Below are 15,499 nucleotides of genomic sequence, written 5' to 3' on the forward strand. Positions count from 1 at the left end.
AGACGCAAAAGGATCACTGGATCCTATTCCAGCATGATCGAGAACCGACAGATGATTAGCCGTGTGGTGACAGCACATTTGGACCATTTTCACTGAGAGGACGGGATGTAGCCATTGACAACGGTGATGCCCAACATACAGCTTGTCATGGAAAGGAGTATGAATGATTGGATGAAGACAGTAGGAAAGCAGAGGTTCAGAAGGAACAAAAGCATCTCCATACGCTTATCTGAAATTCTCACCAATGAATTGCATAAGTATCTCTATCCCATTTTATATTTTAATTATATTTTAACTATCAATTCACCATAACCGTTTGAATCCGCCTGACTGAGATTTGCAAGATGACCATAGCTTGCTTCAAGCCGACAATCTCCGTGGGATCGACCCTTACTCACGTAAGGTTTATTACTTGGACGACCCAGTGCACTTACTGGTTAGTTGTGCGAAGTTGTGAAAAAGAATTAAGATTATGAACGTGCGTATTAAGTTTTTGGCGCCGTTACCAAGGAATGAACAATCACGATTTTGTGCACCAAGTTTTTGGCACCGTTGCCGGGGATTGTTCGAGTTTGGACAACTGACGGTTCATCTTGTTGCTCAGATTAGGTAATTTTATTTTAATTTTAAGCTTTTTGTTTTTATTATTTTTATTTTTGAAAAAAATTTAAAAAAAAAATTCTTCTATGACTTCAGAATTTTTAAGAAGGAATTCTAGAGTTTCATGAGATATGTTGAATCCTGGCTGGCTGTTAAGCCATGTCTAATCTTTTGGACCGAGGTTTCACTTATCCTTAGAGAAGAGCTTCTTTGTCTTTCTCAGCAATTTAGCTGTTGTATGTAATGATCTGCTAAAGCTTGGCTGGCCATTGGCCATGTCTAGTGTTTTAGACTGGAGCTTTCACTAAAAGCTTGGTTGGCTAATAAGCCATGTCTAATTCCTGGACCGGAGTTTTAGACTAACATTGCATGATTCTTGGAATTTTCATTAAAAATTTTGAAATCCTTATTTTTCTTTTCCAATTAATTTTCGAAAAATCCAAAAAAAATTTAATAAAATCATAAAAACTAAAATTTGATGTTTCTTGCTTGAGTCTAGTATCAATTTTTAAGTTTGGTGTCAATTGCATATTTTTAATTTTTCATTAAAATTTTCGAAAACTCATGCATTTGTTCTTCATGATCTTTAAGTTGTTCTTGATGAATTTCTTTGTTTGATCTCTAAATTTTTCTTGTTTGGTGTCTTTTCTTGTTTTTCATATGCATTTTAGAATTATTAGTGTCTATAGAGTAAAATTTTTTAAGTTTGGTGTCTTGCATGTTTTCCCTTTCTTAAAAATTTTCAAAAAAAGTTCTTGGTGTTCATCTTGATCTTCAAAGTGTTCTTGGTATTCATGTTGACATTCAAAGTATTCTTGCATGCATTGTGTGTTTTGATTTATAATTTTCATGTTTTGAGTCTTTTTGTTATTTTTCTCTCTCTTCATAAAAATTCAAAAATAAAAAAATATCTTTCCCTTATTCTTCTCATAAATTTCGAAAATTTTGAATTGATTTAGTCAAAAAGTTTTAAAATTTAGTTGTTTCTTATTAGTCAAGTCAAAATTTTCAATTTAAAAATCCTATCTTTTCAAAAATTTTTCAAAAAATCAAATCTTTTTCAATTTTCTTCTTAATATTTTCAAAAATTTCAAAATAATTTTCAAAAATCTTTTTCTTATTTTTGTTTCATATTTTCGAATTCATTGCTAACTTTTAATATTTTGATTCAAAAATCTCAAGTTGTTACTTGCCTATTAAGAAAGGTTCATTCTTTAAATTTTAAAATCCTATCTTTTAGTTTCTTGTTAGTCAAGTAATCAACTTTAATTTTCAAAAATCAAATCTTTTTAATTTCCTTTTTAAATCTTTTTCAAATTAAATTTCAATCATATCTTTTTCAATTTCAATCATATCTTTTTCAAAATCAATTTCAAAATCTTTCTAACTTCTCACCCTTTCAAATTTGATTTTCAAATCTCTTTCAATTAACCACTTAACTTTTTGTTTGATTTTAAAAGTTTACTATTTCAATCATATCTTTTTCAAAACCATCTAACTACTTTTCTTTCTCTTATTTTCGAAAATCACTAACCTCTTTTTCAAAAAAAATTCTTTTCATTAACTAATTGTTTTAAATTTTAATTTAATTTTATTTTCCTTCTTAAATTTCGAATTCTAATTAATAGTCAAAATAAAAACAAAAAAATATTTTTATTTTATTTTATTTAATTTTCAAATTCTTCCCCCTCTCATCTCTTTCTATTTATTTATTTATCTACTAACACTTCTCTTCTACTCATAATTCGAACCCCCTCTTCTCCCCTGTGTTCGAATTTTTTTCTCTTCTCTTCTTCTACTTACATAAGGAATCTCTATACTGTGACATAGAGGATTCCATATTTTCTTTTCTGTTCTCTTCTTTTTCATATGAGCAGGAACAAGGATAAGAACATTCTTGTTAAAGCTTACCCTGAACCTGAAAGGACTCTGAAGGGGAAGCTAAGAGAAGCTAAAGCACAATACTCTGGAGAGGACCTGACAGAATTTTTCGAAAAAGAAGGAGACATGGCCGAACCCAATAATAATGGTGGAGATGCAAGGAAGATGCTTGGTGACTTTATTGCACCCTCTTCTAACTTCTATGGAAGAAGCATCTCAATTCCTGCAATTGGAGCAAACAATTTTGAGCTTAAGCCTCAATTGGTTTCTCTAATACAGCAGAATTACAAGTTTCATGGACTTCCAATGGAAGATCCTCATCAGTTTTTAGCTAAATTCTTGCAAATCTATGATACTGTCAAGACCAATGGAGTTGATCCCGAGGTCTACAGGCTTATGCTTTTCCCTTTTGCTGTAAGAGACAGAGCTAGAACATGGTTGGATTCACAACCTAAGGAAAGCATGAACTCTTGGGATAAGCTGGTCAGTACTTTTCTGGCCAAATTCTTTCCACCTCAAAAGATGAGCAAGCTTAGAGTAGAAATCCAAACCTTCAGACAGAAGGAAGGAGAATCCCTCTATGAAGCTTGGGAAAGATATAAGCAACTGATCAAAAGGTGTCCTACTGACATGCTTCCAGAATGGAGCATCATAAGTATATTCTATGATGGTCTGTCTGAGTTGTCAAAAATGTCATTGAACCATTCTGCAGGAGGATCTCTTCACGTGAAAACCCCTGCAGAAGCTCAGGAACTCATTGAAATGGTTGTAAATAACCAGTTCATGTACACCTCTGAGAGGAATCCTGTGAACAATGGGACGCCTCAGAAGAAGGAAGTTCTTGAAATTGATACTCTGAATGCCATATTGGCTCAGAACAAAATATTGACTCAGCAAGTCAATATGATTTCTCAAAGACTGAATGGATTGCAAGCTGCATCCAACAGTACTAAAGAGGCATCTTCTGAAGAAGAAGCTTATGATCCTGAGAACCCTGCAATAACAGAGGTGAATTACATGGGAGAACCCTATGAAAACACCTATAATCATTCATGGAGAAATCATCCTAATCTCTCATGGAAGGATCAACAGAAGCCTCAACAAGGCTTAAATAATAATGGTAGAAGAAATAGGTTTAGCAATAGCAAGCCTTTTCCATCATATTCTCAGCAACAGATAAAGAATTCTGAACAGAGCCATTCTGGCCTGGCAACCATAGTCTCTGATCTATCCAAGACCACACTAAGTTTCATGAATGAAACAAGGTCCTCCATTAGAAATTTGGAGGCACAGGTGGGTCAGTTGAGTAAGAAGATTATTGAAACTCCTCCCAGTACTCTCCCAAGCAATACAGAAGAAAATCCCAAGAGAGAGTGCAAGGCCATAACCTTACTTGGTGTGGCCGAATGCCCAGAGGAGGAGGAGGATGTGAATCCCAGTGAGGAAGACCTCTTGGGACGTCCTCTGAACAGAAAGGAATTCCCATTTGAGGAACCAAAGGAATTTGAGGCTCATACAGAGACCATAAAGATTCCATTGAACTTCCTTCTGTCATTCATGAGCTCTGATGAAAATTCTTCCTCTGAAGAGGATGAAGACATCACTGAAGAGTAAGTTGCTAAATATCTAGGAGCAATCATGAAGCTAAATGCCAAGTTATTTGGTACTGAGACTTGGGAGGATGAACCCCCCTTGTTAACCAATGAACTGAGTGCACTAATGAGGCAGACAGTGCCTCAGAAGAAACCGGATCCCGGAAAGTTCTTCATACCTTGTACCATAGGCACCATGACCTTTGAGAAAGCTCTGTGTGACCTTGGGTCAGGGATAAAACTCATGCCACTCTCTATAATGGAGAAACTGGGAATCTTTGAGGTACAAGCTGCAAGAATCTCATTAGAGATGGCAGATAAATCAATGAAACAGGCTTATGGACTAGTAGAGGACGTGTTAGTAAAGGTTGAAGGCCTTTACATCCAGCTGATTTCATAATCCTAGCCACTGGGAAGGATGAGGATGAATCCATCATCCTTGGCAGACCCTTCCTAGCCACAGTAAAAGCTGTGATTGATGTTGACAGAGGAGAGTTGGTCCTTCAGTTGAATGAGGGCTACCTTATATTTAAGACTCAAGGTTCTCCTTCTGTAACCATAGAGAGGAAGCATGAAAAGCTTCTCTCAATACAGAGTTAAACAAAACCCCCACATTCAAACTCTAAGTTTGGTGTTGGGAAGCCACAACCAAACTCTAAGTTTGGTGTTAAGAGACCCCAATATTGCACTTATTTTCTGTGAGGTTCCATGAGAGCTCACTGTCAAGCTATTGACATTAAAGAAGCGCTTGTTGGGAGGCAACCCAATGTTATTTAATTATATCTATTTATTTTCCATTGCTATTTTATGTTTTCTTTAGGTTGATGATCATGTGAAGTCACAAAAACTACTAAAAAATAAAAAACAGAATGAAAAATAGCATTAAAAATAGCTCACCCTGGAGGAAGAGCTTACTAGCGTTTAAACGCCAGTAAGAAGTATCAAACTGGAATTTAACGCCAGAAAGAAGCATCAAGCTGGCGTTAAATGCCAGAAACAAGCACCAGACTGGTGTTTAATGCCAGAACAGAGCATGGAATTGGTGTTTAACGCCAAGAATGGGAGAAAAGCTGGCGTTAAATGCCAAAAACAAGCAGCAAGCTGGCGTTTAACGCCAGACATGCATTCTAAGGGCGTTTTGCACGCCTACTTGGAGCAGGGATGCTAAGTCCTTGACCCCTCAGGATCTGTGGACCCCACAGGATCCCCACCTACCATATCTCTTCTTCTCTCTTCTTCACACCTTCTCATAACACTCTTCCCCAAATACCCTTCACCAATCACCTTATTACCTCTTCCCCATAAACCCCACCTACCTCCAAATTCAAATTCCTTTTCCTCCCAAACCCAACCCTAATGGCCGAAACCTAACCTTCCCCCCACCCCTATATAAACCCCTTAACACTACTCCATTTTCACACATCACAACCACTACTTCTCCCCCATGGCCGAATACACTCTCTCACTCCATCTCCTCTATTTTCTTCTTCTTCTACTACTTTATTTCTTCTTTTGCTCGAGGATGAGCAAACCTTTTAATTTTGGTGTGGTAAAAGCATTGCTTTTTGTTTTTCCATAACCATCAATGGCACCTAAGGCCAGAGAAATCTCAAGAAAGAGGAAAGGGAAGGCAATTGCTTCCATCTCTGAGTCATGGGAGATGGAGAGATTCATCTCAAAGGTCCATCAAGACCACTTCTATGAAGTTGTGGCCAAGAAAAAGGTGATCCCTGAGGTCCCTTTTAAGCTAAAAAAGAGCGAGTATCCGGAGATCCGACAAGAGATTAGAAGAAGAGGATGGGAAGTTCTCTCTAATCTTATTCAACAAGTCGAAATCTTAATGGTTCAAGAGTTCTATGCAAACGCATGGATCACTAGGAACCATGATCAAAGTATGAACCCAAACCCAAAGAACTGGCTTACAATGGTTTGGGAAAAATACTTAGATTTCAGTCCGGAAAATGTAAAGTTGGCGTTCAACTTGCCAATGATGCAAGAAAACGCATGCCCCTACACTAGAAGGGTCAACTTTGATCAAAGGTTGGACCAAGTCCTCATGGACATATGTGTGGAAGGAGCTCAATGGAAAGTTGACTCAAGAGGCAAGCCGGTTCAATTGAGAAGACCAGACCTTAAGCTTGTAGCTAGAGGATGGTTGGAGTTCATCCAACGCTCAATTATTCCTACTAGCAACCAGTCTGAAGTTACTGTAGACCGGGCCATCATGATCCATAGTATCATGATTGGGGAGAAAGTGGAAGTTCATGAGATTATACCTCAAGAACTCTACAAGGTGGCTGACAAGTCCTCCACTTTGGCAAGGTTAGCCTTTCCTCACCTCATTTGCCACCTCTGCAATTCGGCTGGAATTGACATAGAGGGAGACGTCCTCATTGATGAGGACAAGCCCATCACCAAGAAAAGGATAGAGCAAACAAAAGATCATGGACCTCAACAAGAGCATGAGGAAATTCCTCACCATGAAATTCCTGAGATGCCTCAAGGGATGCACTTCCCTCCACAAAACTATTGGGAGCAAATCAACACCTCCCTAGGAGAATTAAGTTCCAACATGGGACAACTAAGGATGGAGCACCAAGAGCACTCCATCATTCTCCATGAGATTAGAGAAGATCAAAGAGCTATGAGGGAGGAGCAGCAAAGATAAGGAAGAGACATAGAGGAGCTCAAGAACACCATTGGTTCTTCAAGAGGAAGAAGACGCCACCCTCACTAAGGTGGACCCATTCCTTAATCTCCTTGTCTAATTATTTTCTCTGTTTTTCGTCTACTATGCTTTATGTCTATTTATGTTTGTGTCTTATTACATGATCACTAGTGTCTAAGTGTCCATGTCTTAAAGCTATGAATGTCCTATGAATCCATCACCTTTCTTAAATGAAAAATGCTTTTAATCACAAAAGAACAAGAAGTACATGATTTCAAATTCATCCTTGAAACTAGTTTAATTATTTTGATGTGGTGACAATACTTTTTGTTTTCTGAATGAATGCTTGAACACTGCATATGTCTTTTGAATTTGTTGTTTATGAATGTTAAAATTGTTGGCTCTTGAAAGAATGATGAACAAGGAGAAATGTTATTTGATGATATGAAAAATCATAAAAATGATTCTTGAAGCAAGAAAAAGCAGTGAATAGAGAAAAGCTTGCGAAAAAAAAGAAAGAAAAAGAAAAAAAGCAAGCAGAAAAAGTTAATAGCCCTTAAAACCAAAAGGCAAGGGTAAAAGGGGATCCAAAGCTTTGAGCATCAGTGGATAGGAGGGCCCAAAGGAATAAAATCCTGGCCTAAGCGGCTAAACCAAGCTGTTCCTAACCATGTGCTTGTGGCGTGAAGGTGTCAAGTGAAAAGCTTGAGACTGAGCGGTTAAAGTCGAGGTCCAAAGCAAAAACAGAGTGTGCTTAAGAACCCTGGACACCTCTAATTGGGGACTTTAGCAAAGCTGAGTCACAATCTGAAAAGGTTCACCCAATTATGTGTCTGTGGCATTTATGTATCCGGTGGTAATACTGGAAAACAAAGTGCTTAGGGCCACGGCCAAGACTCATAAAGTAGCTGTGTTCAAGAATCAACATACTGAACTAGGAGAATCAATAACACTATTTGAATTATGAGTTCCTATAGATGCCAATCATTCTGAACTTCAAAGGATAAAGTGAGATGCCAAAACTATTCAGAGGCAAAAAGCTACTAGTCCCGCTCATCTTATTGGAGCTAAGTTTCATTGATATTTTGGTATTTATAGTATATTCTCTTCTTTTTATCCTATTTGATTTTCAGTTGTTTGGGGACAAGCAACAATTTAAGTTTGGTGTTGTGATGAGTGGATAATTTATATGCTTTTTGGCATTGTTTTTACATAGTTTTTACTATGATTTAGTTAGTTTTTAATATATTTTTATTAGTTTTTAAATAAAAATCACATTTCTGGAATTTACTATGATTTTGTGTGTTTTTCTATGATTTCAGATATTTTCTGGCTGAAATTGAGGGACTTGAGCAAAAATCTGATTCAGAGGCTGAAGAAGGACTGCAGATGCTGTTGGATTCTGACCTCCCTGCACTCGAAATGGATTTTCTGGAGCTACAGACACCCAATTGGCACGCTCTTAATTGCGTTGGAAAGTAGACATCCAGGGCTTTCCAGAAATATATAATAGTCCATAATTTGCACGCGTTTAGACGATGCAAACTGGCGTTTAACACCAGCTTTCTGCCCTATTCTGGCATTAAACGCCAGAAACAAGTTGCAAAGCAGAGTTAAATGCTAGAAACAAGTTACAAACTGGCATTTAACTCCAAGGAAGACCTCTACACATGAAAGGTTCAATGCTCAGCCCAAGCACACACCAAGTGTGCCCGGAAGTGGATTTCTGCATCATTTACTTATCTCTGTAAACCCTAGTAACTAGTTTAGTATAAATAGGACTTTTTACTATTGTATTTACATCTTTGGATCATTTTTTGATCTTTGGAACATTTTTTCTTAGACTTAGGGGCTGGCCGTTCGGCCATGCCTGGACCATTATCACTTATGTATTTTCAATGGTAGAGTTTCTACACACCATAGATTAAGGTGTGGAGCTTTGTTGTTCCTCATGAATTAATGCAAAGTACTATTATTTTTCTATTCAACTCAAGCCTATTTCTTCTCTAAGATATTCATTCGCACATAAGAACATGATGAATGTGATGATTATATGACGCTCATCACCATTCTCACTTATGAACGCGTGCCTGACAAACACTTCCGTTCTACATGAAAGCAAGCTTGAATGCATATCTCTTAGCCTCCTGATTTATGATCAGAGTCTTCGTGGTATAGGCTAGAATTATTGGCGGCCATTCTTGAGATCTGGAAAGTCTAAACCTTGTCTGTGGTATTTTGAGTAGGATCTGAGAAAGGATGGCTGTGACGCGCTTCAAACTCACGAGTGCTGGGCTGGTGACAGACGCAAAAGGATCACTGGATCATATTCCAGTATGATCAAGAACCGACAGATGATTAGCCGTGCAGTGACAGTGCATTTGGACCATTTTTACTGAGAGGACGGGATGTATCCATTGACAACGTGATGCCCAACATACAGCTTGCCATGGAAAGGAGTATGAATGATTAGATGAAGACAGTAGGAAAGCAGAGGTTCAGAAGGAACAAAAGCATCTTCATACGCTTATCTGAAATTCTCACCAATGAATTGCATAAGTATCTCTATCCCATTTTATATTTTAATTATATTTTAACTATCAATTCACCATAACCATTTGAATCCGCCTGACTGAGATTTGCAAGATGACCATAGCTTGCTTCTAGCCGACAATCTCTGTGGGATCGACCCTTACTCACGTAAGGTTTATTACTTAGACGACCCAGTGCACTTGCTGGTTAGTTGTGTGAAGTTGTGAAAAAGAACTAAGATTATGAACGTGCGTATTAAGTTTTTGGCGCCGTTACCAAGGAATGAACAATCACGATTTCGTGCACCATTAACCCTTACTAGATAAAGGAAAGTCAAGTGATTAAGCTAACTCTTATTCACAAGTCCTAATGCTCTCCTTTGGGAAGGATTAGCATTAGTGCCTAGAGAGTTAGCCAACAACATCCAATTTAACTAATCATTTGAGCATTTCATCTCAAGGGTCTCCTTTTAATCAACCCCCAAGCCAAGTTGGGAGTCTACTCCATTGACACGAATATAATGCTCACAGAAATATAAGAAGAAGACATAATAAATTAAATGAAATAGGAATTGAAAATTAATTAAAAGTAAAAATAAATCTTTGCATTAATAAATCCAAAAATGCAACATACGTATCTGAACAGGGTTAATAAGTAATCAAAAGAGCAAAGGAATAAGAAAACAAACTAGAATAATAGCAACTTCAACGGAGGTAGTGATTCTTCTCAATATCCAAAGCAAAAGCATGAACTATAAAAACTATGAATGTGAAGAAAACCTAGAGGAAGAGTGATTTCTCTCTAAAATTCTAATCTAAAATCTAAAACTATGCTAATGAAAATCTCTCTTGAGTCTCTGCTTGTCCCTTGGCTCTAGTCTGTGTTTTTGGGCTGAAAACTGGGTCCAAACTTGGCCCAAAATCGCCCCCAGCATTTTCTGCGATTTCTACAGGTCGCGCATGTCACGCGTACATGTCATTCAAACGTACGAGTCACTAGTCATCTTCACGTGTCACGCGTACGCGTCGCCGTGCGAAACTCCAATCCACGCGAACGCGTGAGCCAGCATGCGCGTCGCTTCTCGCTGGTTGTCTCCTTTAATTCTTATGCTCCTTCCATTTTTGCAAGCTTCCTCTCCATCCTCTAAGCCATTCCTGTCCTATAATAGCCTGAAAATACTGAACACGCAGATCACGGCATCGAATGGTATAAAGAGGAATTAGAATACACAAATTAAAGGCTTAGGAAGTAAGTTTTCAACCATAGAACAAAACTATGAAGGAATTGTAAAACCATGCAATTTGTATGAATAAGTATGCAAAGACTTGATAAAACAACTCAATTGAGCATAAGATAAATCATAAAATAGTAGTTTATCAGTGCTATACTATTTACATCATCCAATCACAACTTCTATCTATAAAATATTTACATTGCAAAAGATGCAAAATGCAATAGCTATGGATGAACTAAGATGTATATATATATATATATATATATATATATATATATATATATATATATATATATACATACATACATACTAGAAGAAAGTGCAATGCAACAATCAAAAACACTCCAAATATCTACAAGAACATAATAAAAAGAAACAAAAATAAAGTGCAAAGTGTTCGAAAAAGAGAATTTACGCACCAAAAATGGTGAATCCTCCCCTACACTTAAGTGTTGCACGGTCCTCCGTGCACGAACACAATCCCGGGGGGGTTATCTCTCAAGAGCTCCACCTTCGGTTGACGGATGCGGGGGCTCGGGTTGTGTGGAATTCGCCAAGTCTAATGCATTCTCGGCATCTCCATCCTTAGCGTCCGCCTCCTCTCCTGGCTCCTTGCCTTATGTCTCATCCTCAAAAAGAATGAATAAAGTATAATTAGGAATCATAGGGCAAGTAGCACAAAAAGGTAAAGGAAGAAAGCAAATAAGCATCTAATTGAGAAAGTTTGCATAGTGGTGTGGTATGATGAAAATGATTAGCCATGTGTGTATTCCAATTATGCGTGCGGTTAGAACACACACAACTGCTGGTTAAAAAGGCATCCACACAGTCAAAAAGTAAGCATGGGTTCCTCAATTAAATGTCTTAAGTTGCACGCAATGAATAAGCATCAATTAGACTCAAGCAAGCTTAGGCAATTACAACAAGAGTGAATTGAATTTAGGACACATTGAATATTGAAATTGTGTAAATGAAAGCACAATATTAATAAAATAGCACAACAACCAATAGCCAATTCAATGATGAAGAGGAACTACTTATTCATCTTTAAGAATAAGGCTATAATCACATAGGAAGGTGCTTGTTACAAAAAGTGACAAGTCTTGATAAGAATCAAGTTAAATCAACTCAAAAAATGCAAAGCATTAACATGGAACAAATACCTTGTTATGTGATTATATTGACTTAAAAAACCACGATGAACAAGCAATTCCATTCAATTCACTAAATTCAATATGTACTTGTTAAAACTTCCACCAAAAAAAGTCACAGGTCACTTCTCATAACAATTTGGTGTTAGCAACTCAACGCATTAAACAAGTACATTATTGAAATTTCAATCCAAAATAACATCATAATCATTCAAAAGTGCAGAATTCTTTATTAAAATGCCAAACAATGATATATTCTAACACATATGGTAGCTACAACACATGCATTAAACAGAAAGTTCATTCAGGCATTATGTCATACACATGGAGTGCAGTGCACATATTCAACAAATTCAAGCCAAAAATGTAAACATCAACAACCCACAAATCAAAAATTGAACACTTGCAATTCAACGACCAAACAAACACTTAAACAAAACTTAAACTAAATTACCAAAGTTAAATAAAGAAAACAAAAATTAAGCAAGCAACTAAGCATAACAAAGAAGATTAAAACAAGAAAATTGAAAAGATGAAGAATAGAAAAGAAAAAGATAAGTAACAGTGGCACTTGTGTTAGCCACTGCGAGGCTCACCGCAACGGAGTTTCGCTGGAGAGTAGAAGAAAGAGAGAAGAAAAAGATGGAAGGAAGAAGAAATAAAAGAAAGAAGAAGGAGAAGAAGAAGAAGAAGAGAAGATAAGAAATAGGGAGAGAGAGAAATGTGGTGGCGGTGGTGGTGGCTTTGGCGGCAGCGGTCAGACGGCGACGTGGTGGCCACCAGAAAAATGGTTGGATGGCTGGGTTGGGGGAATGAGCAGCAGCAGCAAGGAGAAGAGAAAGGAAGACTGCTGGCTGAACAGGGAATCCTTTCTCATTAATGCCCAGAGTGCGACCTGTGCGTATGCATAGGAAAGCATGCATACACACACCAGCAAAAATGGGGGCATTCACACACACAGGATGTGCGAGCGCTGCTGGCAGAGAGGACGTCAAGACGTGTGCGTGCACACAGGGCTGTGCACACGCACAGAACACTCTCTCTTTTTTTTGAAAGCAGGTAAAATGACCATGTGTGCGTGCGCATAGAGATTCGTGTGCACGCACAGAGTGAAAATATGGTGGGGTGCGTGTGCATAGAGGGTGCGAACGCTGCGAACAGAGCGTGTGACAATTGGTGTGCATACACACACTACTGTATGCATGCACAGATGGGGAAAAACAGGGAAAGTGTGCGTACGCACAAGGCTGTGTGCACGCACAGAACTCTATTTCTGCAACATTTTTAAAGCCTCTAAGGCACCAACCATGATATCAATCAAAGGTTTACAACCCTAAAACATATCATTCATCAAAAATACATGATCAAACATAAAATGCAACTAATTTAAACCTAGAATGCAATTAAACTAAGCTAATTAAGGAGGAAAAATTCAATAAACAAAAACTACAAGAAAGAAAAGTTGAAAGGATATTACCATGGTGGGGTGTCTCCCACCTAGCACTTTGGTTTTAAGTCCTCAAGTTGGACTTTTGGTTAGAGCTCACATCAAGGAGGCTTGTGCTTCCATCCATCCTTGAGTTGCCAACCATGCTTGCTCTTCAAAAATCCTTCGGGATCCCAAACGAAGCACATTAGGCTCTCAAGCAACCTCAAGCAAATAATCGGGATCCAAAATTATTGGTTGTAGAGTTGTATGCCCGTATCCCACACTTTGGTTTCTCTATCATCCTCTTGTTGATTTTCTGATGCCAGGGCATCTTGGCTAGTTTCACAAGCCATTTTCAATTTGTTTTAGAGTAGTTTCATGCATTTCTTAGGCAATAAGTAAGTATTTGGATGATAATTTCATGCACACCTTGATTCATGCAAACTTGGTTATTTATGTGCTTTTCATAAGATTTTATGCAACTTGTGTTTGATGATTTAATGATGCAAAGATCTTGTGAATTATAGCAAAATTTGATGCAAATGTTTGGTTGATGATAGGTGGAAAGGAAGCTAAGAAAAGGGAAGGCAAAGAGGAAACAAGAAGGCCATGAAAGAAGGCAAAGGGAAGTAACGTTGGAGCCAAAGTTGGTGCTCCAACGTTGCTGGAAACGTCGCTCCCCACAGCCTGAAGGGGTATACTTCCAACAAGAATAACTTGAGCTACAGAGTTCCAAATGAGGTGATTCTAAAAGCATTGGAAAGTAGGAATCGATAGCTTTCCAAGAATATATGGCACTACATGGTGGACACTAAAATTGAGGGAGAAAATTGCCCTGAAAAGTGCATAAATGAACATGGTACCAACCTGTAGTAAGGCCAATTGACCTTTGCACCTTCGATGGAGTATAACTCGAGCGGTGGAGCTCCAAATGATGCGCTTCCAATGGCATTAGAAAGTAGACATTCCGGGCTTTCCATCAATTTATAATAGTATGGGATGGACAGCACGTTTGAGTTTCCGAATCTGGCAATGTTCCCAACGTTGGTGTAAATGTTGGTGTGCCAACGTTGCCTCCAACATTGCACACCAATGCCAGCGACCCCGTTCCTTTCAAAGGAGCATAACTTGAGTTGTAGATGTCCAATTGAGGTGATTTCAGTTGGGTTGGAAAGCTGACACTCAGATCTTTCTAACCATATATAATAGTTTATAGTGGGCATCAAATTGGCAACATTGACAAGAGGACAAAGTGACGTCTCAAGGCTTGATGTGCAACATTCAGATTTGGAATTTGAGAATTTAGCATCCATGCGCACGCGTAGGTGACGCGCATGCGTGGATATGCGAACGATGGAGGCCAACGTTGTCTCAAATGCTAGCCTCCAACGTCTGCAATAAGATTTCAGAAATGGGAGTTGGGAATTTTGCATCGACGCGTATGAACATACTTTTTCAGCACAACCACGCGCACGCGTATGCGTAGGTCACGCGTACACGTGAATAGCAGAACGTTGGCCCTCCAACGTTGAGTCAAACGCCAATGACAGCAAGCAAAACTGAATTTTCAAAGTGGCGTTTGATTCAATGTTTGCCATCAAACGTGATCACCAAAGTTAAGGCCAATTCAATTCCAAATTGCACCTATGCCCAATATAAAAGTGAGTTGCCAATGCCCATCACTGGAGAATTGCTCCTAACTGCTTCAACCAAGGCCCACATCCAAATACTTAATCCAATTAAAGATGAGAAGAGGGTTATAAATAGAAGAATTGTTGAAGATTGAAGGAGCTTTTGGGAGGCCCTAAGGGGGCTCTGGGAGTTCAGCATGCTGTTTATTTTTCTTCTGCACTTTTCCCTTTTGTTTATGTACTTTCTTTTTCATTTACTTTCTAGCTAGGCTTTATTTTCTTGCACCATTCTTCATCTGTAAATTGAATTGAGCTATGAACAACTAACCCCATTTCATTGGGTTAGGGAGCTCTGTGTAAATTCAATGGATCAATACTAGTTTTTATTCTTCTTCCTCTTTCTTTTCTCTTGATTTTACTAGAAAGCTTTCGTTCTTCATCCAATTGGATAGTTATCTTGGGAAAGAAGCTATTCATACTTGGATCTCCTCGGAACCTTGGGATAGGAATGAGGAGATCATGCTAGAATTGCTTTCTCACATTGGATTAGATTGGGGTTTTGATGGATATAGTGACATGTAATCTTACCAATACTTTGATATATGAATTTGTGTGTCATAATCAGTGACCAAACTTCATCTCTTCCCATGAGCACTGAAAGAACTTGGAGATTGATGGTTTAGAAGTTATAGTAAACTCTCGTTGCAAGTATAGTTACTAAACCAAGCAATCAACCTTTCTTACAAACGTTTTAGTTGTCACAAGTAACAAACCCCTTAAA

General features: G+C 38.1%; 1 non-coding gene across 1 annotated transcript; it reads right to left on the bottom strand.

Moving 5' to 3' along the window:
• Positions 1-3,009: 3,009 nt before the first annotated feature.
• LOC148563832 (small nucleolar RNA R71) lies at positions 3,010-3,117 on the bottom strand. Its single transcript, XR_015884873.1, has one exon. It is a non-coding gene; the product is annotated as a small nucleolar RNA R71 (small nucleolar RNA).
• Between the last annotated feature and the right edge of the window lie 12,382 nt (positions 3,118-15,499).

Source organism: Arachis ipaensis, chromosome B5 (assembly GCF_059453495.1).
Source record: "Arachis ipaensis isolate K30076 ecotype BB chromosome B5, ASM5945349v1, whole genome shotgun sequence".
NCBI classification, from domain to species: domain Eukaryota; kingdom Viridiplantae; phylum Streptophyta; class Magnoliopsida; order Fabales; family Fabaceae; genus Arachis; species Arachis ipaensis.